The 24,345-nt window shown below is 45.9% G+C and overlaps 1 protein-coding gene across 11 annotated transcripts in view; it reads left to right on the top strand.

Moving 5' to 3' along the window:
- Window positions 1–24,345, top strand: part of bcl9l (bcl9 like) — a 96,139-nt gene that overhangs the window by 58,606 nt on the left and 13,188 nt on the right. For 2 of the 11 annotated variants that reach the window (XM_017465284.3, XM_053678042.1), the window contains exon 2: window positions 1,207–1,308. The exons of the other annotated variants lie outside the window; for them this stretch is intronic. The gene's annotated coding sequence lies outside the window, so the exon portion shown is untranslated. The remainder of the gene's footprint in view (window positions 1–1,206; window positions 1,309–24,345) is intronic. 11 annotated transcript variants of the gene reach the window in all.

Consider the following 24,345-nt stretch of genomic DNA (forward strand, 5'->3'; position numbering starts at 1 on the left):
TAGAATCAAGCATTTTGACATGGCCATCCCAGTCCCCGGCCTAAACCCCATTGATAACCTCTAGAGGGAGCTAAAGATTAGCATTCACCAGTGTTTCCCAAAGGATTTTGTGAGATTGTGGTGGGTGCACCTCTGATCCTCTTAGCATTAGCATCAAGCTACTCATGAAAATATATTAGATTAATACCGTGTTTTTGTTTTTTTGTAACAACTTCTTATGGCGATCTGATGTGGATTTTGATCATATAATGAGGCAGAAATATATTATTTGTAGCTTTCTATATTGGTACACCTAAATGCTACACCTGCTTAGCATTTCTCATACAAGCAGCCTTTTTTTCTTATAAAAATACCCCAAATTGCATGAAACGCATACAAACCATATATTGTTGTAATTGTACATTTATTGGCTTCATGTTTCATCTGTAGAAATGTTTCTGTCTGTTAGTTATGTACAGAGAAAGAACTTGGAAGTTTATACGGGAATCATCTTGCGGAAGGTGGCAGTTAAACACACAATATGATCAGAGGTGTATCTACAGGGCAGGCAAGGCAGGGAATTGCCTGGGGTCCTGCATACTGAGAGTGCCCTTGAGGGCAGAAATTTTCATTTTAAAATAATGTGCAGCAACATCTCTTAAAGGGGGCCCTTTGCAGGGCACTTTCTCATTTGAGGAGACGTTTATGCTCCTGCGCCAACCCTTTACGCTCATGTTGCAAGAGCTTTAATTCCTGAAAATGAATCTGAAAAATGAACCTATCTGGCAGCCAGAAGCGCAAGCGGAAAATGAGAGGAGGAGCAATAGAGGGTACAGGACAGTGCTAAGTGATGCAGATAATGACAAGTGAATTAAGGATAATTAAAGACAATCAAACCCACATCTAATTGTCAACTTTCAGTCTTCTTTCACCTTATTATAAGATGAATTGTTGGTAATAGTTAGCTTGGGTTAGCATGTATTGAGCAGTTCTTAATGTGGGCTGAAAGGTAGTAGCTACCGAGAATGATGCGCACAACACCTGCGGCACCGCTTGGCAAGTACCGATACTGTGTTTCTTGCTCACAAATCAATACTTTACATTAGTTAATATGTTAGTTAATATGTTGCTTAATATTAGTTAACATTAGTTGAAGTTTACTGCTTTTTTTTACAGCTTCATTGTGTGTTTTACAAATAGGAAATCAAACAATTTATGTTCTGTTAGATGTGTTTTGTGTAGGCAGCAGACAGGGGAGCCGTAAGGATCCAGAGCGGCCTGTGATGGGGGAAGGGACACAGTATTGAGACCATGTTCAGCACTTGTAGGGTATCCTTTTTTTTAATTAGTTTTTCTACGTTCTTACAATTGTTTTCAATAAAGAAATGAAGTCTTCAAAACACATGTCTACTGCAATTCCTCCGTGGATATCTCTGGGAAACATGAAGACACAAAACAACATAAATCTGTCAGAAGGGCTCCACACATTTATTTTGCCTGGGGCCCCCACATAATCTAGGTTCGCCTCTGAATATGATTGACAGATCTGTAGACAGATATGATTGAAGGATCTCTGTATCTAGACAGAGGGAGAGATTTATACAACACTTCAGGCTCATCAGATGGCATAATATAGTGGAAAATGTATAGAAATGATTCTGGCTAATGAAATGTGAAGTAAACATGGGAATCCATCAAAATGTGCACACTTTTGGACTAAGCCCTAATGTAAATTGTTTAGCGACGCCCTGTGTCTTGTTATTTTGTTTGAATTATTAATAATACTGGATTGATTTTGAGAATGGACCTTGGACCCTGGAAGATCTGCACAGATTCTGTATTGAGGAGTGGTCTCGGACTTCATGCTCTGCATTGTCCAATCTCATCAATCATTATAAACATTGACTCAGTGTTGGTATGTTGCAGGGGTAGACAAACCAGTAGCCTGGGTGGCTAAGCAGATTACATGTTGTAGGGGAATTAGCCCGGGGGAGGGCGGAGCACAGACCCACAAGAGACAGGTTGCAGTCAAAATGGGTGCTTTATTTGTCCGTGTGTGAATTGTCTGTCGTGAGGAGGTGAGGGCATGTGAGTGCGAGGGGTTTCGTGGGGGTGTGGCTGGCGTTGTGACCTTCTCGAGGGCGTGTCGGGGTTCCCAAGATGTGCGCGTGGGTCTCCCGTGCCGTCATCCATCGTTGAACGAGATCTCACCACCCGGAGGTCTCGTCCACGCTCGCACCTTCAGGGAGAGAAGGAGAGAGAGAGAAAGGAATTAGAGATTTGAGAGAGGATACCGTCGTGCTCAATGTTGGCGTGCCTATATGCCGCTGAAGAGCACGCATGGAGTCTGTCTCTTCGCCGTTTTCCTCGCGCGGCCGGAAGCGCGTCCTTTTATCCTCCTCCGCCGACGCCTGAGTGGTGGAATTTCCCCGACGGACTCCCCAATCGCCGGCCGGTGTAGCGTCCACGGTCCCGCCCCACCATGACGGTCCTTCCGGCTGACGGTGTGTTTGGCACGAGGCTGTCCGCTTCGTGCCGGTGCGGCAGTTGGGGAAGGAGCGACTTTCTTATTATGTGCGCCGGCTGTCGGTCCGTCGCGACAGTACCCCCCCTCAGCTCCGAGCCTACTGCCGCTCGGTGGTGGGCCCAGAGTGCGTCTCGTCGCGAGAGCCCATCTGCATTACCATGTTGGGCCCCCGCCTGGTGCTGAACCTGAAACGAGAAATCCTGTAAGGCGAGGAACCAGCGTGTTACCCGGGCGTTTGTGTCTTTGGCGTTGGCCATCCACTGTAGGGGGGCGTGGTCCGTTATGAGGACGAAGTGCCGGCCATCCAGGTAGTACCGCAGCTCCTCGATGGCCCACTTTATTGCCAGGGCCTCTCGCTCGACGGCTGCGTATTTCCTCTCAGCGGGGGACAACTTCCGGCTGATATAGAGGACTGGGTGTTCTTCTCCGTCGAAGGTCTGCAAGAGGACGGCGCCAAGCCCGGTCTCGGACGCATCAGTGTGCACCGTGAATGGGAGGGCAAAGTCCGGGTTGCGCAGTACCGGCGCGCTGGTGAGGGCACCTTTCGGGGTTTGGAAGGCCCTCTCTGCGTCGGCCGACCACCTGACCCGGTCTGGCTGGCCCTTCTTTGTGAGATCTGAGAGGGGGGAAGCTACAGCAGAGAAGTTAGGCACGAACCTCCGGTAGTACCCCGCCAACCCCAAGAAGGCACATACCTGTTTCTTCGATGTTGGTTGAGGGTAGTCCTTTACGGCCTCGATTTTCTTTGTCTGTGGCTTCAGCATCCCTCGGCCAATGCGGTATCCCAGGTACTGGGCCTCAGTCAGCCCTAGGTGGCACTTCTTGGGGTTGGCTGTCAGGCCGGCCTCCCGGAGCGCCTTCAGGACCTCCCCTAGATGAAACAGGTGGTCGGCCCATGTGGAGGAGTGGATGACTACGTCGTCCAGGTAGGCAGCTGCAAACATACGGTGGGGCCACAGGAGGATGTCCATCAACCTCTGGAACGTTGCGGGTGCCCCGTGTAGCCCAAAGGGGAGAACCCGGTACTGCCAGTGGCCGGTGGCTGTGCTAAAGGCCGTCTTGGGTCTTGTGTCCGGCACTAGCGCAACTTGCCAGTAGCCCTTGGTCAGGTCCAAGGTAGATATGAACCGGGCCCTCCCCAGTCTCTTGACGAGGTCGTCCACTCGGGGGACCTGGTTCAGAATCCGGAAGTCGTTGTAAAGCCGCATGCTCCCGTCCGGCTTCGGCACGACGACGATGGGGCTGGACCAGGGGCTGCTGGACTCCTCTATGATGTGATCCTGCAGCATTCGACCAATTTCTTCCTCGATGGCTTTGCGTCGGGCCTCTGGAACACGGTAGGGCCTTTGTCTCACCACTATGCCGGGAGGAGTTTTGATCTCGTGGTGGACCAGCTGGGTCATCCCTGGGGAGGCCGAAAACACATCAGAGAATTGGTCTACCAACTCATTGAGCTCCTGTCTCTGGGCGGGGGTAAGGTCCTCCCCCAAACCGACCAAGGTACGCTTGCCATGGTCCGTGTCCCGGGCCGCGTACGCCGACACTACCGGGGCCGGTTCTACCCACTTCTTTAGCAGGTTCACGTAGTAGAGCTTCTCCTCTGCGCGCTTACCGGGCTGTTGCAGGCGGTAGTTGACAGGGCCCCGGCGCTCGAGGACTGTATACGGGCCTTGCCACCGGGCCAGGAACTTACAGGCGCTGCTGGGTACTAACAGGAGGACCCGATCCCCCGGCTGGAATTCTCGGGGCTGCGCTGGGCAGTTGTATACCCTTCACTGCTCCTCCTGCGCGGCGTGCATGTGCTCCCGGACTATTGGAGCTACCCGGTCGATCCTCGCTTGCATCTCCTGCACATATTCAATGACTGAGCGGAAGGGGGACGGTTGCTCCTCCCAGGCTTCGCGAGCCACGTCCAACAGTCCCCGCGGGCGCAGTCCGAACAGGAGCTCAAAGGGGGTGAAGCCCGTGGACGCCAGGGGGCACTCTCGGACTGCGAAGAGCACATAGGGGAGGAGGAGGTCCCCGTAACTCCCCTCCTCGTCCACCACCCGGCGCAGCATCCGTTTGAGCGTCTGGTTGAACCTCTCGACCAGCCCGTCGGTTTGCGGGTGGTAGACCGACGTCTTAAGGTGCTTCACCTGTAACAGTCGACACAAATCGGCCATTAATTTAGACACAGAAGGCGTACCTTGGTCGGTCAGCACGTCCTTTGGAATCCCCACCCAACTGAACAGGAGTACCAGCTCCCTGGCGATGTTTTGGGAGGTGGCTTTGCGCAGCGGCACCGCCTCGGGGTACCGGGTGGCGTAGACAACAATGACCAAGATGTACTCATGGCCCCGGGCAGACTTGGGAAGGGGGCCCACGGGGTCCATGCCCACTCGCTCGAACGGGACGCTGATAATGGGCAGAGGGATAAGGGGCACCGGTGGGGGCCTCCGTGGGGCAGTGCTCTGGCACTGCGGGCATTGCTGGCAGAAGGCCTGGACCTCCGCGTCCATCCCGGGCCACACAAAGCGGTTCCTCAGCTTCTCCAGGGTGTTTCGTGGGCCCAGGTGGCTGCCGAGGGGATGGGTATGAGCCAGATGCAGTACGGTTGGGGTCTTGGGTTTGGGCACCACCAGTAGGTCCACCTGCTCCCCGCGGCGGCAGGCCCGCTGATAGAGGATACCGCCTCAGACGAGAAAGTACGAAGTAGGGAGTCTCAGGTCAGGGCTCTGGTCGACCCCCTCTATCACTCGCACCTGGGCCCAGCAATGCTTCAGGCGGTCGTCATCCTTCTGCTCCCGTCCGAACTTCCCCTCCCGGTTCACCTGGTGAAAGACAGAACACAGAGGATTGGGGGGCCTTACCTTCCGTGGTGGAGCCTCCGTCGTCCTGGGCCAGGTAGGCCTGCCGGGCCCGGGTCCTCTTCGTGCGTCGCCACGGCCTGCTGGGCCTGGCTGTCGGGCCCGTCGGGAATCCTGGCCAGTCCCGTCCAAGGAGCAGGGGCACCGGGAGCTCGGGGATCAGGCCCACCTGGAGGGGCCAGGCCCCGGCTTCGCCCCGGATCTGGACCTCGGCTGCAGGAACTTCCCGGGTGTCCCCATGGACGCAGGTTACGGTGAGAACCCCCTCCGGGCAACGCCCTTTGGGTAGAATGGAGGGCGGGGCGAGGGTCACCGTGCTCCCGGTGTCCAGCAGGGCGGTTACCGGGTTCCCCTCGACCCACACCGTCAGGGAGGGGGCCTCCGGCGGCTGTTGTAGATGGAGGGCACAGCCCGCTAACCATGGCTTCGGAAGCGGCCGGGCAGGTTCCATCTCCGGCTCTGTAGGCATGGGCTCGCCCACGGGGGTTACATGAACGGGCAACCTCTGGCGAGTCCTCCAGGTGCCGGGACGGGGCTGATGGTCGGACCGGGGACCAGGGGCACCAAAGGGCCAGTCGGGGAGCCGCTGCTCACCTTGGCTGAGCTCAAGGGTGGCCATGGTTCGCTCCAGGGCAGTTAGGAGCTCCTGGGGCGTTGTCGGTGCTTGCGCCCCTACGGCCTGGCGTTCTGTGCGGGGTAATGCCTTCAGGAAACGGTCTGCAGCCACTTTTTCCGCCACCTCCGTGGCGGTATGCTGATCCAGCCGGAGCCACCTTTTAGTTATCCGAATGAGGGTGTTCAGCTGTCCGCGTGGTCGGGCCCCCGGTCGATAAGCCCAGCGATGGAACTCTGTCACTGCCTGGTAGGGGGTTCGCCCACACCATGCCAGGACTCCCTCCTTCATTGCTGCGTAGTCGACAGCCTCCTCCGGCTCGAGGGCATAGTAGGCCGTCCGCGCCTCTCCCGTGAGCAGCGGGCCGAGGGCGCGAGGCCAGTCGTCACGGTCCCACCCCTCCCGGCGGGCAGTACCCTCGAAGGCCTCGAAGTACGCCTCAAGATCTTCTTCGGGGGCGAGGGGGGGGAGGCAGCGGATCTCGCATCCCGGGTCGGGGAGGGGTATGGAGGCGGCGGGGGTCTCAGTCCTCAGGCCAATCAGCGTCTGGGTTGCAACCTGATTGCTTTCGGCGAGCTGCAGTGTCACGGCTTGCTGCTGGATGCTAGCCTCCAGCAGGTGTTTCAGTGTGGGGTCCATGGATTTTTTTTTTTCCTTCTTCTCTCTCGAGTTTTATTTATTTATTTTTTTTTTTTTTTTTTCTCTCTCTGGTGCTTGTTGTAGGCGAGTCTGTACTCTATGCCCGCATCCTCCACCAGTGTAGGGGAATTAGCCCGGGGGAGGGCGGAGCACAGACCCACAAGAGACAGGTTGCAGTCAAAATGGGTGCTTTATTTGTCCGTGTGTGAATTGTCTGTTGTGAGGAGGTGAGGGCGTGTGAGTGCGAGGGGTTTTGTGGGGGTGTGGCTGGCGTTGTGACCTTCTCGAGGGCGTGTCGGGGTTCCCGAGACGTGCGCGTGGGTCTCCCGTGCCGTCATCCACCGTTGAACGTGATCTCACCACCCGGTGGTCTCGTCCGCGCTTGCACCTTCCCGGAGAGAAGGAGAGAGAGAGAAAGGAATTAGAGATTTGAGAGAGGATACCGTCATGCTCAATGTTGGCATGCCTATATGCCGCTGAAGAGCACGCACGGAGTCTGTCTCTTCGCCGTTTTCCTCGTGCGGCCGGAAGCGCGTCCTTTTATCCTCCTCCGCCGTCGGCTGAGTGGTGGAATTTCCCCGACGGACTCCCCAATCGCCGGCCGGTGTAGCGTCAACGGTCCCGCCCCACCGTGACGGTCCTTCCAGCTGACGGTGTGTTTGGCACGAGGCTGTCCGCTTCGTGCCGGTGCGGCAGTTGGGGAAGTTCAATTCAATTCAATTCAATTTTATTTGTATAGCGCTTTTTACAATAGACATTGTCTCAAAGCAGCTTTACAGAAATATCAACATGGTATACAGATATTAAAGGTGCGAATTTATCCCAACTGAGCAAGCCACTGAGTGGCGACGGTGGCAAGGAAAAACTCCCTAAGATGTTTTAAGAGGAAGAAACCTTGAGAGGAACCCGACTCAGAAGGGAACCCATCCTCATCTGGGCAACAACAGTTAGTGTGAAAAAGTTCATTATGGATTTATATGAAGTCTGTATGGCCTTAGGAGCAGCCGTAGTCCCAGCAGTCTGGAATTAAAGAAGATTTGAGCTCCAGAGGCAGAAAGGATCTGGATCTCTAGTATCTCCATAAATTCGTGTGAAAGGAGAGAGGGAGAAAAAAGATAATTATGACTGCGAAGTAGTAGAACAGAATCTAGTCAGGGTAGGCTTGAGTGAACAAATACGTTTTAAGCCTAGACTTAAACACTGAGACTGTGTCTGAGTCCCGAACACTAATAGGAAGACTGTTCCATAACTGTGGGGCTCTATAAGAGAAAGCTCTTCCCCCTGCTGTAGCCTTCACTATTCGAGGTACCGTCAAATAGCCTGCATCTTTTGATCTAAGTAGGCGTGGCGGATTATATAAAACCAAAAGGTCGCTTAGATATTGTGGCGCGAGACCATTTAGTGCTTTATAGGTTAATAAAAGTATTTATAGTTAATGCGAGATTTTACTGGGAGCCAATGCAGTATTGATAATATCGGTGTGATATGGTCGTACCTTCTAGTTCTAGTTAGGACTCTAGCAGCTGCATTCTGGACTAACTGGAGCTTATTTATATTCCTACTGGAACATCCAGACAGTAAGGCATTACAGTAATCTAATCTAGAGGTGACAAATGCATGAACTAGTATTTCCGCATCATGTAGTGACAATATGTTTCTTATTTTAGAAATATTTCTGAGATGAAAGAAGGCTATCCTAGTAATATTATCTACATGAGCATCAAATGATAGGCTGGAGTCAATAATCACTCCAAGGTCTTTAACTGCTGCACATGATGAAACAGAAAGACCATCCAGAGTAACCATGTGATCAGAAAGATTACTTCTAGCTACACGTGGGCCTAATAAAAGTATTTCTGTTTTATCAGAATTAAGTAGAAGGAAGTTAGTTAACATCCAATGTCTAATGTCCTTTACACAATCCTCAACTTTACTAAGCTTCTGTCTGTCCTCTGGCTTCGCTGAAACATACAACTGTGTATCATCAGCATAACAGTGGAAGCTAATTCCATGTTTACGAATAATTTGACCTAGGGGTAGCATATATAAAGTAAAGAGCAGTGGGCCTAAAACAGAACCCTGTGGAACTCCAAAAGTAACCTCAGTACGCATGGAGAATTCACCATTTACATCTACAAACTGATAACGATCGGTCAGATAAGACCTGAGCCAGGAGAGGACTGTTCCCTTAATGCCAACAACATTTTCTAATCTATCAAGGAGAATAGTGTGATCTATAGTATCAAAAGCTGCACTAAGGTCGAGTAACACAAGCAGCGAGACACAACCCTGATCGTAGGTCAGTAGAAGGTCATTTACTACTTTAACTAACGCTGTCTCTGTGCTATGATGAGGTCTAAATCCTGACTGATACATTTCATGAATGTTATTCCTATCTAAGTACGAGCATAACTGCTTTGCTACAACCTTTTCTAAAATCTTAGAGATGAAGGGGAGATTTGATATTGGTCTATAGCTGGACAATTGAGACGGGTCAAGATCAGGTTTTTTAATCAAGGGTTTAATAACTGCTAATTTAAGTGATTTAGGTACATAGCCAGTGCTTAGGGAAGAATTTATTATATTTAGAAGTGGTTCAATTAATCCTGGACAAATCTGTTTAAACAAACATGTAGGTACAGGATCTAGTATGCAAGTTGATGAATTGGCTGAAGAGATTAATGTAGCTAGTTCGGTCTCTCTAAGCGGAGCAAAATACTCTAAACATTGATCTGATATTGCTACATTGTCATGTAATGGGTTTGTTACAGTACTGTCCGGTTTTAATTTAATGGCCTGTATTTCACGTCTAATATTTTCAACCTTATCAATGAAAAATTTCATGAAATCTTCACTGCTATGTAATGATTGAGTGTTTCTCTCTGTAGTGGTTTTATTCCTAGTTAATTTTGCTACTGTGTTGAAAAGGAATCTAGAATTGTTTTTGTTGTCTCCTATTAAGGTGGAGAAATAGATTTTTCTAGCATCGCCAAGAGATTTCCTATATTTCAGTAGGCTCTCCTTCCATGCTATTTGAAATATCACCAGTTTGGTTTGACGCCATTTACGTTCTAATTGTCGAGTTGTCTGTTTTAAGGTTCGCGTTTGATCGTTATACCAGGGTGCTAATTTTTTTTCTCTAATTATTTTCCTTTTGAGTGGAGCCACTCTATCTAGCGTGTAGCGGAGTGTTGACTCCAAGCTTTCAGTCGCCTGATCGAGTTCTGTGTGATCTGACGGTGATCCAAATCTAATTGATGTTTCTGCAAGATTATTTATGAAGCTCGGTGCAGTAGCTGATGTGTAGGTACGTTTTACGTGGTAGCGAGGCGAGGTGGAAATATTATGATCAATTCGTATTATGAACGAGATAAGATAATGGTCTGAGACAACTTCAGACTGCGGAAAAATTATAATATTTTCTATACTTAGTCCGTATGTTAGTATGAGGTCAAGAGTGTGACCACCATTATGAGTAGGCCCGATTACGTTCTGATTAATCCCTACTGAATCTAAGATGGACACAACCGCTAATCTTAGAGGGTCTTCCAGGTTATCAGAATGAATATTAAAGTCTCCGACGATTAATGCCTTATCTACAGACACAACCAGGTTTGAGACAAAGTCTGCAAATTCACTAAGAAATTCAGTATATGGCCCTGGGGGTCTGTAAATAATAATTAGAGGAATTGACTTATTTTTTGTGGCTACATAACTTATATTGGTATAAAGAATTTCAAAAGAATTAAATTTATGCTTAGGTTTTTGTGTGACGACTAGATTTTTACTATGCATGAGACCAACACCTCCTCCTCTACCAGTTGAACAAGGCTGATGTACATAACTGTATCCAGGAGGACTGGCTTCATTTAATGCTATGTACTCGTTTGGTTTAATCCAAGTTTCTGTTAAACACATTAAATTACATTCCTGATCAGTAATGATGTCGTTAACAATAAGAGCCTTAGACGCAAGAGATCTAATGTTTAATAGTCCTAGCTTCAGATCAAAAGTGCTGGCTGTGCATTCAATATGATTTAATTTTATGTTAATTAGGGTACGAAGATAGACTTTCCGAGATTTTCTATATAATTGTATAGCTCGGGGAACAGACACAGTCTCTATAGTATGTATTACCGGTGCCGGATGTTTAATTGAACATTGATTATACTGAATGTTGTTATTATTGGAAGATGTACTTACGGTAGGCAGTCACTTGGAGTGTAGCGCCTTGGAAATGTTGTCTGACAGCAGTTCCACTCCAAGGCTGCTGGGGTGCAGGCCATCAGGACGAAACAACCTAGGACGCTCCCAGAACAGATTCCAGTTATTGACAAACACAAGATTCTGCTCATTACACCAAGAGACTTAACCAATCATTTAATGCTAGAAGTCTACTGAACTTTTCTGCTCCACATCTGTATGTGGGAAGAGGTCCAGAGACGATGATCTTCGTGGTGGGTGATCTGCCTCGTACCGTCTCGATCAGGCTGGAGAAGTCTCTCTTCAGAACCTCCGTCTGCCGCAGCCTGGTGTCGTTCATCCCCGCTTGCAGCACAACCGCTCCAATGCGCTCGTCCTTCTTCAGGATCCCGGATACCTGCGCAGCGACATCAAGGACACAAGCACCAGAAAAACAGTGTGTGCGCACCTTACCTTTATATGAGGCTACACGGACGTTCCGCACAATGGAGTCCCCGACGATCACAGCGTTGGGTCTGGTCTGGCGGAGAGGGGCGAAGCGGTTCCTGGTTGGAATCTCGAACATCGGAGGTGGAGAGGGTCCAGCCCGCGCCTTCCGCCGCTGGTCCACCCAAGGCCCGAGGTGTGTTGGCGCCGGCGTGACGGAGACCACGGCTGGGAAAGTCCTAGGTGCACGGTCCCTGCACAGAGAAACACACGGCGTAGAGGGGCTGGGAGTGGAAATACCACGCTGTGTGCTTACCTTGGATATGTGGGCAGAGGCACAAGATGTTTCCAGCGCAGTTTGTCGCTCCAGCAGCTGGGCCTGCTTGTCAAGTAGGCCGCGGATCTGCTTCTCCACATCCTCCAGTTCCAGCCGCACCATGTGAAGCTCGAGCGAGTCCTCATCTACACTCAAAACCGGAGAGACAGCAGACATGTTTGTTTTTTTAAACAGAACAGCGGTAAGTGAGAAATGTGAAACGTAAACAAGGCTAGCGGGCTACGGGCTACAAGCTAGTTGCGGATGTTTAAAAAAAAAAAAAAAAACAGATCAAATTTAGCGACAGCGCAACGTTACGATTGTTTTATCTAAAGTAGTGTCAGTTATATTTGTATAACGTAAGGTAAATAATTTTAAAGTATAGAGAATAGAAGAAAATTCTAAAGATTAGAAGAAATTAATGTAATAGCGTTAGCTCGAAGGGTTCTGCTTCCTCAGTCACACTTCAGGTTGCCAGATCTTCAAGGAAGGATTCTTATTATGTGCGCCGGCTGTCGGTCCGTCGCGACAGTGTCCAGGCTATTAGTTTTTTGGGGTTTTTTTTGTCATTTCTTTGCAGACAAGCAGGTTCTATTGATTATCGCAGAGAATATTTTCATGTTATGTACAACCCCAATTCCAAAAAAGTTGGGATGCTGTGTAAAATGTAAATAAAAACAGAATTCAATGATTTGTAAATCTCATAAACCTATATGGTATTCACAATAGAACATAGAAAACATATCAAATGTTTAAACTGAGTAAATATACCATTTTAAGGAAAAAAATGTGACCTGTTACCAATTAACCTCCAGCTGTTCCTTTTTAGTAACACTTACTTTTCCAGCCTTTTGTTGCCTACGTCTCAACTTTTTTGAGACGTGTTGTGGCCATCAAATTCAAAATTACCTTTTTTTCTTAAAAATTTAAATATTTAATATGTTTTCTATGTTCTATTGTGAATAACATATGGGTTTATGAGATTTGCAAATGACTGCAGTGTTTTTATTTACATTTATTTACATTTTACACAGCGTCCCAACTTTTTTGGAATTGGGGTTGTATATTTAAACATAGCATGATCCAGATCAGTGCAGTAAGTTGGTACTGATATTTCTTGGTGGCACAATATATTGCCAGAGGAACATACATAATAATAGTCTACAGACGCTTGCGTACTCCTTCTCAACTGCTGGAGGGTGATGCCAGGCAACTCTCATGAGCACTGGACTGGGCAGGTGTGTGCGTGTTTGTGCACGTACAGACATAGTTTTCTTTTTAGAGCATACTTTTACTTTTACGTAGTAATAATGCACACAGATAATGCATAAATGCACAGCAAGGGAGAATGTTACTCAACTAGTTCCTGTATGCCATTGTCTTGCACAGCACACACACAGTCACACACAAATGCACACAGTATAGTTTCTCAAGCTTGAGTGTGCTTTATATTAGACATAAGTATACTCTGTACATGCTGTCTGTGTGTGTGTGTGTGTGTGTGTGTGTGTGTGTGTGTAGTTCACTTTTCAGTTTGAATTTATTTCTTTCAAATTGCATATTTGTGTGTATGTCTTTAAAAGACAAAAATCAGTAGGAAATGATAGACAGTAATTATGTGAAAATGATCTTCCTGTAATAAACTGAAGCTCCTTTGAACACACATGCACACACATACAGTGGACACAAAAAATCTATACACCCCTGTTAAAATGGCAGGCTTTTTTCCACCCTCAATGTGAAATTACAATGTATAAAAATTAAGTCAGAAATAATCCGAAATATTTTATGGGGGGGAAAAAAACTTACAGTAACCTGATTGCATAAGTACGCACAACCCTAAACTAAATATAGGCAATATTTTCTCACTCTTTCTTGCAAAAACATTCTAGATCCATTAGATTGTAACAGCATATCCTGTTCACAGCCCTCTTCAGGTCACACCACAGATCTTTTTTGTTGGAATCAGGTCTGGGCTCTGGCTTGGTCATTCAAAAACATTGATCTTCTTTTGTTTAAGCCATTCATTCATTGCTGATTTGGATGTATGCTTTGGGTCATTGTCATGCTGAAAGGGGGAATTCACCTGAAGGTTTTTCACTAAAATCAACTAGTATTCATGCTATTTGTAGCTATTCCCTTCACCTTGATAGAAGCCCCAGTTCTGGCTAAAGAAAAGCAGTCCTAAAGCATGTTCCTGCCACTACCAGGCTTCAATTTGGGTATACTTTTATTTTGGAGATATGTGTTTTTTGCACCAAACAAACCTTTTGGAGTTATGGAATTATTATACCTTTTGGAATTGGTATAATAAGGCCATAACACATTTTGTTACATGGTTTGGGGTGATTTAGTTGGGCTTGGATGTTTTTTATGAGAAAGGGCTTCCATCTACCCATCCTACCCCAAAGCCCAGACGAGTGAAGAATATGAGAGATTGTTGTCACATGAACAGAGTAATCAGTAGTCCTTATTATAAATTTTGGAAAGACGTCCTGTTCTTGGTGATGTCACTGTGGTGCTCCATTTTCTCCACTTGTTTATGATGGCCTTCACGGTGTTCCATGGTACATTTAACGTTTTGGGAATTCTTTTATACCCCTCTCCTGATCAATTCCTTTCAACAGTGGGATACAACACATGCTTTGTAAGCTCGTTGTGGACCATGGCTTCAGCAGATGAAACCAAGAAGTTGTGAAGAAAACTCTACAGAAACAGCTGATGTTTATTTGGGGTTAATCAGAATAATTGCATTGATGACAACTGTAGGCTTGTCACAATAACAAATTTTATTGGACGATATATTGTCCCAGAAATAATTGTGATAAATTATGTTATTGTCATTTTAAGACCATTTTATGCCACCGATATAACGGTGTATTCTGACAAAAATATTCTTAAAATTTTATCAATATTTTGTCGTCATATTTAATCATTTTAGTCAATTTTGATCAGACTAAAATGGCATCAAATATTAGTCAACGGCATTTTAGTTGAAAAAAAAATGCAAAAATTAAAACAAATATTCACACATTTTATATATTAATTGTTGTGAAAACCTGACCTCCTGAAATAATAACTTTACAATGATTACACTTTTGTAATACAATATTATAAATTCTTTATGCTTTTGTTAGTCCTTGTTTTAGTTACGGAAAGAGCATATATTTTGCAGACTTTGTCTCAAACCTGGTTGTGTCTGTAGATAAAGCATTAATCGTCGGAGACTTTAATATTCATTTTGATAACCTGGAAGACCCTCTAAGAATAGCGGTTGTGTCCATCTTAGATTCAGTAGGGATTAATCAGAATGTAATCGGGCCTACTCATAATGGTGGTCACACTCTTGACCTCATACTAACATACGGACTAAGTATAGAAAATATTATCATTTTTCCGCAGTCTGAAGTTGTCTCAGACCATTATCTTATCTCGTTCATAATACGTATTGATCATAATATTTCCACCTCGTCTCGCTACCGTGTAAAACGTACCTACACTTCAGCTACTGCACCAAGCTTCATAAATAACCTCGCAGAAACATCAATTAGATTTGGATCACCGTCAGATCACACAGAACTCGATCAGGCGACTGAAAGCTTGGAGTCAACACTCCGCTACACGCTAGATAGAGTGGCTCCACTCAAAAGGAAAATAATTAGAGAAAAAAAATTAGCACCCTGGTATAACGATCAAACGCGAACCTTAAAACAGACAACTCGGCAATTAGAACGTAAATGGCGTCAAACCAAACTGGTGATATTTCAAATAGCATGGAAGGAGAGCCTACTGAAATATAGGAAATCTCTTGGCGATGCTAGAAAAATCTATTTCTCCACCTTAATAGGAGACAACAAAAACAATTCTAGATTCCTTTTCAACACAGTAGCAAAATTAACTAGGAATAAAACCACTACAGAGAGAAACACTCAATCATTACATAGCAGTGAAGATTTCATGAAATTTTTCAATGATAAGGTTGAAAATATTAGACGTGAAATACAGGCCATTAAATTAAAACTGGACAGTACTGTAACAAACCCATTACATGACAGTGTAGCAATATCAGATCAATGTTTAGAGTGTTTTGCTCCGCTTAGAGAGACCGAACTAGCTACATTAATCTCTTCAGCAAATTCATCAACTTGCATACTAGATCCCGTACCTACATGTTTGTTTAAACAGATTGGTCCAGTAGTAATTGAGCCACTTCTAAATATAATAAATTCTTCCCTAAGCAGTGGCTATGTACCTAAATCACTTAAATTAGCAGTTATTAAACCCTTGATTAAAAAACCTGATCTTGACCCGTCTCAATTGTCCAGCTATAGACCAATATCAAATCTCCCCTTCATCTCTAAGATTTTAGAAAAGGTTGTAGCAAAGCAGTTATGCTCGTACTTAGATAGGAATAACATTCATGAAATGTATCAGTCAGGATTTAGACCTCATCATAGCACAGAGACAGCGTTAGTTAAAGTAGTAAATGACCTTCTACTGACTTACGATCAGGGTTGTGTCTCGCTGCTTGTGTTACTCGACCTTACTGCAGCTTTTGATACTATAGATCACACTATTCTCCTTGATAGATTAGAAAATGTTGTTGGTATTAAGGGAACAGTCCTCTCCTGGCTCAGGTCTTATCTGACCGATCATTATCAGTTCGTAGATGTAAATGGTGAATTCTCCATGCGTACTGAGGTTACTTTTGGAGTTCCACAGGGTTCTGTTTTAGGCCCACTGCTCTTTACTTTATATATGCTACCCCTAGGTCAAATTATTCGTAAACATGGAATTAACTTCCACTGTTATGCTGATGATACACAGTTGTATGTTTCAGCGAAGCCAGAGGACAGACATAAGCTTAGTAAAGTTGAGGATTGTGTAAAGGACATTAGACATTGGATGTTAATTAACTTCCTTCTGCTTAATTCTGATAAAACAGAAATACTTTTATTAGGCCCACGTGTAGCTAGAAGTATCCTTTCTGATCACATGGTTACTCTGGATGGTCTTTCTGTTTCATGATGTGCAGCAGTTAAAGACCTTGGAGTGATTATTGACTCCAGCCTATCATTTGATGCTCATGTAGATAATATTACTAGGATAGCCTTCTTTCATCTCAGAAATATTTCTAAAATAAGAAACATATTGTCACTACATGATGCGGAAATACTAGCTCATGCATTCGTCACCTCTAGATTAGATTACTGTAATGCCATACTGTCTGGATGTTCCAGTAGGAATATAAATAAGCTCCAATTAGTCCAGAATGCAGCTGCTAGAGTCCTAACTAGAACTAGAAGATACGACCATATCACACCGATATTATCCACACTGCATTGGCTCCCAGTAAAATCTCGCATTAATTATAAAATACTCTTATTAACCTATAAAGCACTAAACGGTCTCGCGCCACAATATCTAAGCGACCTTTTGGTTTTATATGATCCGCCACGCCTACTTAGATCAAAAGATGCAGGCTATCTGACGGTACCTCGAATAGTGAAGGCTACAGCAGGGGGAAGAGCTTTCTCTTATAGAGCCCCACAGTTATGGAACAGTCTTCCTATTAGTGTTCGGGACTCAGACACAGTCTCAGTGTTTAAGTCTAGGCTTAAAACGTATTTGTTCACTCAAGCCTACCCTGACTAGATTCTGTTCTACTTTCTCCCTCTCTCCTTTCGCCGAGCCCCACACGAATTTATGGAGATACTAGAGATCCTGATCCTTTCAGCCTCTGGATGGAGCTCAAATCTTCTTTAATTCCAGACTGCTGGGACTACGGCTGCTCTTAACACCATACAGACTTCATATAAATCCATAATGAACTTTTTCACAATATCTGTTGTTACCCAGATGAGGATGGGTTCCCTTCTGAGTCGGGTTCCTCTCAAGGTTTCTTCCTCTTAAAACATCTTAGGGAGTTTTTCCTTGCCACCGTCGCCACTCAGTGGCTTGCTCAGTTGGGATAAATTCACACCTTTAATATCTGTATACAGTGTTGATATTTCTGTAAAGCTGCTTTGAGACAATGTCTATTGTAAAAAGCGCTATACAAATAAAATTGAATTGAATTGAATATTCACAACATGACTTATCATTCTACCTAGCGCCTTACTACGTTCAAGTTCACTTGTATATTAGGGTCATTTTGTACAGAAGCAAGTTGTAATATAAGCAGGCTTGGGGAATACATGTAACTACATTATGTAATCAGGATACAATAAACTGGTAACTATAATCCATTACAGTATGTCAAAAAACAAAGTAATCAGATTACAAGTACATTTTGTAAAAAAAAAAAAAAAAATGGGAATACCATTAGGATTACAATTTTCTTCATTTCAAACCAAAGAGATTAATATTTTAGAGAACACAAAATAGACAGCTGCTTGATTATAGTTTTCTCGTGCCAGTCGTAACTCACATGAGCAACCTCCTGGTGCATGCTCAAATAAATTTTGTGCAAAGTTAATTTGATAGAAATTAACACATTGTTCTCTGAACTGCTTTTGTTAGGATGACCATACATCGTCTTTTTTGGACTTTAAAGCATCTAAATTTGAGAAAATGTCCAGGATTCGGCTTTAGTTTCATTATGATGTGTTTATGGTCTAATACTGCAAAGTGTGCGCATGTTTGCATTGCTTTAACCCCACTCTGTAATTCCCGGCTTCTAGCACACCAATTGGTGGATTATAAAATGCTTGCAGCAACTGTTGGCCACATTCCTGTCTCTCAACCATTAGCCTACTCTCAGCAAATGCGCAAAAGGTGAAGCGCTGTTGTGTACGGCGTCAACATAGCAGCAAATGACAGCTGTCTTGAGTCGAAACAATGCCCATGGCCATATAAGGTAATTTTTTGTTATCACATTGCTTCGTATTATATGGCCATGTGTGAATGATGGCAGAACGCACACTCATGGCATCTGATATTTTTTTATTTTATTTCATTCCATGGACATTCAAAAGAATGTAGGAAAAAATGTAAAACGTGGGCAGGGTGAAACCAATTTAATTTACTGATATTTATTTGATGCTAATAGTATCTTTTTCAGTTTATTAAAGTCTGCATTCGTAGTAACACTTTTTTGAATGCTATTAAGCCGCCCCCCCCCAAAAAAAAAAAAAACAAAAAAAAAAAAACAAGGTGTCCTCTTTTTGGAAAACCAGAACATAGTCACCCTAGCTTTTGTGATGTACTGTTACCCTCATCAGGGACAGTGAGCTTTTATTTATATATTTATTTTATTAAAGCAAATCCATACATTGAACATTTTTTTAAGCTTGAAATAAGCTCTAAATAATTTAAGTATTTTAGATCATATTACTTTTCTCTTGATATTATTTATATATGTGGCCTTGAAGTAATCCAACAGTAATCAGATTACATTACTTTCATATTGAGTTACTTGGATTATGTTACTGATGACATTTTTTATGAAGTAATTTGTAACTGTAACGGAATACCTTTTTAATGTATTTTAATGTAACCTTCCCAACCCTAAATATTAGGTTTATGTTGTGTATAAGTCTGATTAATCTAATATGGGTATAGGATGCATTTGGGTGAGTTAATTACCCAGCTAGTAAAGCGTTTCAATTTACCACTGTTCATTCACTGTTTATCTTCAGCTCATGCAGTTTAAATGGGCAATACCCGACATTATTGACTATGACTGGATTATTTGAACACTAGAACTATTCTTTCTAGATTTTTCTTCTTCAAAAAACATTGCTAGGGCATTGTTAATATATTGCGTGTCGTTTTTCAACAGTATGTTTTAATTAAAATCTATGCTAGTGCTTTTAACACAACTTAAATTCAAATGTGCATTTTTATCTTAAATTCAATGAAGTTCGAATGTTAATTTGACAGCACTAGAGCAGACGGTAGGACAGAAGCACCGCAAAAGGCTAAATGTTGGTGTGTCAGGAATCTCCCCCTCACGCCGGGCACTGCATGCAGAAGCCTTCAGCACGCAGCATGTTTTTGTTTTCATGTCTTGTTTCTACTTGTGTCCTGTCATTAGTTGTCTTCCTCGTGCAATGCATATGTTTTCAGTTTATCTTTAATTAGTTTCTATATTAAAACCCTCCTGTCTGTGTTCAGTGACGAATGATTTTCAGTGTTTTCCCATGCCTTTTGTTTCATTTAGCTATTCTCTGTCACGATTCCCCCTTGAAGCAGCGTGCTCTAAGCGCGAATGCGCGAGCACCTGCTTTTCTGTTGTTGACTGTAATGACATCTGGACACGTGGGTTTTTTTTTTTGTTTCTGTCATGTCTCCTTCCTGTTCTGTCATTGGCTGGGATTTCACATGGGTCTGAATTGCTCTCAGCTGCTAGCGGTTTAGACGCTGATCATGTCCGCATATATACCGCGCGCCTCCCAGCACACAATGCGGAAGATTAATACTTTAGAGTTAGTTTAGTTCGTGTCATAGTCATAGTCATAGTCACGGTCCATGTTTAGAGTTAGTTTAGCTTGTATCATAGTCATAGTCACGGTCCATGTTTAGAGTTAGTTCGCGCTGGATTATCCGCTTCCAGTCCCTCGTCATAGTTCGTTTCTTGTTTTGTTTATCGACCCTGTTTTCTGTGACCACGACCTAGATTCCTGCCTTGCCCCGTGTATGCCTGTTTGCCAATCGCCTGACCTCTTGCATGTTTATGGATTACGTTTTGGATCACATTTTGGATTTGTCTGCCTGTCTCTCTTTCAAATAAACAACTGTTCATCCTGCACTTGCATCCGTCCTATCTCTGCTCCGTCACGATTCGTGACAGAATCTTCCGCCGAAACATGGATGCAGCAGGAGAATGGAGGAGACGCAGAACCTGGAAGTCGACGCCAACCGTTCCCGCTATGGACTCAGTCCACTTCCCACAATGGACGTTTATGGAGCTTCCTGATCCATTTGACGGATTTTTTGGTGCCCCTGAATATTTTCTGGTAGACTGTCAATTCTATTTCGCCAGCCTGTTAGACCCTAAGCCAGAGGAGAATCGGAGCCATGGCTCCGAGTCATGTGGTCCCGGTTCTTTGGACCGGCCCGTCAATGGGTGCAGCTCAGACTGGATAAGCACTGTAGGAACCTGGATAGTGTAGAACAGTTTGTGGGGGAATTCATGATGCGATTCGGGAGTCCGGAGGCGAGGGACGAGCTAGAACAACTTCTGATGGGGGTAAGTCTGGCAGGTGAACCTGCCCTGCCGTTTACCCACTACTACAGCCAAATTCATGCAGAGCTCAACTCTGAAATCCCAGTCAAGCCTCCAGTCCCCGAAATCCCAGTCAAGCCTCCAGTCCCCGAAATCCCAGTCAAGCCTCCAGTCCCTGAAATCCAAGTCAAGTCTCAAGTCGCTAAGGTCCAAGTCCAAGTCAAGTCTCCAGTCCCTGAGGTCCAAGTCAAGCCTCCAGGCTCTGAGGTCCAAGTCAAGCCTCCAGGCTCTGAGGTCCAAGTCAAGCCTCCAGGCTCTGAGGTCCAAGTCAAGCCTCCAGGCTCTGAGGTCCAAGTCAAGCCTCCAGGCTCTGAAGTCCAAGTCAAGCCTCCAGGCTCTGAAGTCCAAGTCAAGCCTCCAGGCTCTGAAGTCCAAGTCAAGCCTCCAGGCTCTGAAGTCCAAGTCAAGCCTCCAGGCTCTGAAGTCCAAGTCAAGCCTCCAGGCTCTGAAGTCCAAGTCAAGCCTCCAGGCTCTGAAGTCCAAGTCAAGCCTCCAGGCTCTGAAGTCCAAGTCAAGCCTCCAGGCTCTGAAGTCCAAGCCAAGCCTCCAGGCTCTGAAGTCCAAGTCAAGTCTCAAGTCCCTGAAATCCAAGTCCAAGTCAAGCCTCCAGGCTCTGAAGTCCAAGTCAAGCCTCCAGGCTCTGAAGTCCATGCCAAGCGTCCAGGCTCTGACGTCCAAGCCAAGCGTCCAGGCTCTGACGTCCAAGCCAAGCGTCCAGGCTCTGACGTCCAAGCCAAGCGTCCAGGCTCTGACGTCCAAGCCAAGCCTCCAGGCTCTGACGTCCAAGCCAAGTCTCACGTCCCTGAGGTCCAAGCCAAGTCTCACGTCCCTGAGCTCACGTTCAAGCCTGCTGATCCAGTTGACCAAGCTCTGCTCACGCCCCAGTCTGCTGACAGGCCCAGCCAAGCTCTGCTCACGCCCCAGTCTGCTGACAGGCCCAGCCAAGCTCTGCTCATGCCCCAGTCTGCTGACACGCCCAGCCAAGCTCTGCTCACGCCCCAGTCTGCTGACACGCCCAGCCAAGCTCTGCTCACGCCCCAGTCTGCTGACACGCCCAGCCAAGCTCTGCTCACGCCCCAGTCTGCTGACACGCCCCGCCAAGTTCTGCTCAAGCCCCAGTCTGCTGACACGCCCCGCCAAGTTCTGCTCACGCCCCAGTCTGCTGACACGCCCCGCCAAGTTCTGCTCACGCCCCAGTCTGCTGACACGCACCGCCAAGTTCTGCTCACGCCACAGTCTGCTGACATGCACAGCCAAGTTCTGCTCACACCACAGTCTGCTGACATGCACAGCCAAGTTCTGCTCACGCCACAGTCTGCTGACACGCACAGCCAAGTTCTGCTCACGCCCGAGTCTACTGACACAGCCACCCAAGCTCCGCCCATGCCCAAGGTTCACCTGATGACCTCAGAGCCTCAGCCACCCTGTTCAGCTGAGGTCGTCGCTCAGCCTCCCTGTTCAGCTGAGATCATCGCTCAGCCTCCCTGTTCAGCTGAGGTCGTCGCTCAGCCTCCCTGTTCAGCTGAGGTTGTCGCTCAGCCTCCCTGCTCCATGGCAAACATCGTTCCCCCCTTCTGCTTTGAGGAGACCCACGCTCCTCTCCCTGGCCGCACGGAGACCCACGCTCCTCTCCCTGGCCTTACAGGGGACATCGCTCTGCCTTCATGCTCCGCCGAGGACGTCGCTCAGCCTGCCTGCCCGGCTGCGGACGTCGCTCCGCTTTCATGAGGGCGTCGCCCTGCTTCCCTGCTCCGCCAAGTACAGTGCTCTGTTTCCCTGCTCCGCCGAGGACGTTGCTCTGCCTTCATGCTCCGCCGAGGTCGTCGCTCAGCCTGGCTACCCAGCTGCAGACGTCGCTCCGCTTTCATGCTCCCACGAGGACGTCGCTCTGCCTTCATGCTCCGACGAGGACGTTGCCCTGCTTCCCTGCTCTGCTGAGTACAGTGCTCTGTTTCCCTGCTCCGCCGAGGACGTCGCTCTGCCTTCATGCTCCGACGAGGACGTCGCCTTGCTTCCCTGCTCTGCTGAGTACAGTGCCCTGTTAAATTGACTGTTTAAAGAATTAATAGCTCTGAATTTCTGCCTTTGTTTTGTTTTGCCTGTGAAGATTGCATTTGTTGTTAAAAAGGATAAATCAACATGGTGACCAGTGAGCTGCCTATGGGAGAAATGCAAGCCATTTTGAAACTGAAAAAAGAGGTAAAATCTGTCTGAGCCAAGCATTGGGCATAGCCAGTACAATAAGTTGGAATGTTCTGAAAAAGAAAGGAGCTACCGGTGTACTAATAAACAGACATGGAACAGGTCGGTCAAGAAAAACAACAGCAGTTGATAACAACAGAAACATTATGAGAGCTGTGAAGAAAAACCCAAAAAACAACACCACATCACCAACAACCTTCACAGGGCAAGGGTGACGGTAACACAACACACCATTTGAACAAGACTTCAAGTGCAGAAATATAGACGATATACCACATGATGCAAACCATTCATGCGCAGTAAGAATCCGAAGGCCAGGTTGAAATTTGCAAAGAAATACAGAGATGAGCCACAAAAGTTTTGGAACCATGATTAAACTCTACCAAAGTGATGGAAATGCCAAAGTGTGGAGAAAGAATTAACCTGCTTATGATCCAAAACATAAAAGCTCATAAGTCAAGCAGGGTGGAGTAGTGTCATGGCTTGGTCTTGCATGGCTGCTTCAGGAATGGGCTCATTAATCCTCATTAATGTTGTAACTCAAGATGGTAGCAGCAGAATTCATTCAGACGTCTACAGGAATAATCTGGCTTCCAATTTACAGAGACATTCATCCAATCTAATTGGGAGGAATTTCATCATGCTACAATCACCCAAAACACACTGCTAACACAACAAAGGACTTCATCGGGGGGAAAGTGGAAGGTTTTAGACTGGCTAAGTCAATCACCAGAACTTGACACAGTTGAGCATGCATTTCACCCCCTGGAGTGGAGACTGAAGGGAGAAACCCCCAAAACAAACAACAACTGAAAGAAGCTGCAGTACAAGTCTGGAAAAACAACACAAAAGAAAAATGCAACAGTTTAGTGATGTCAGTGGGTCACCTGCTTCATACAGTTTTTGCAAGCAAGGGATATGCAACCAAATATTAAATGTTATTTACTTTAACTTACTTTAAGCCTGGCTGTTCCTATATTTGTGCTCACCTAGAAAATGGGTGGTTTGCCACCAAAGGTGTCATGTTTTATGTTGTTTCCAGATGTAAATATCAGGAAATGAAAGCTGAAATTCTGATCTATTGTCTCATATTCATCTTTTGAGCTCAAACCCAAATGTCTTCAATGTATTATGAAAACAATATAATTGACCTTGCTGTTCCAATACTTTCAGACGGGACTGTACATTCATACTTTAATACCCAGTCTGTGTGGTTTTGTAACAGAATGAAAGGCAACAGGTAACAAGTTGGCAGAGTAGAGAGGAAGAGACCATGAACGATAGAAAGGCAGGCTTTTGAACGTGGACTTTGGGCTTTTGTTCTCCCTCATTCTCACTTACTCTTTTTTTCTATATCACCCT

Source organism: Ictalurus punctatus, chromosome 4 (genome assembly GCF_001660625.3).
Source record: "Ictalurus punctatus breed USDA103 chromosome 4, Coco_2.0, whole genome shotgun sequence".
Classification (NCBI taxonomy): domain Eukaryota; kingdom Metazoa; phylum Chordata; class Actinopteri; order Siluriformes; family Ictaluridae; genus Ictalurus; species Ictalurus punctatus.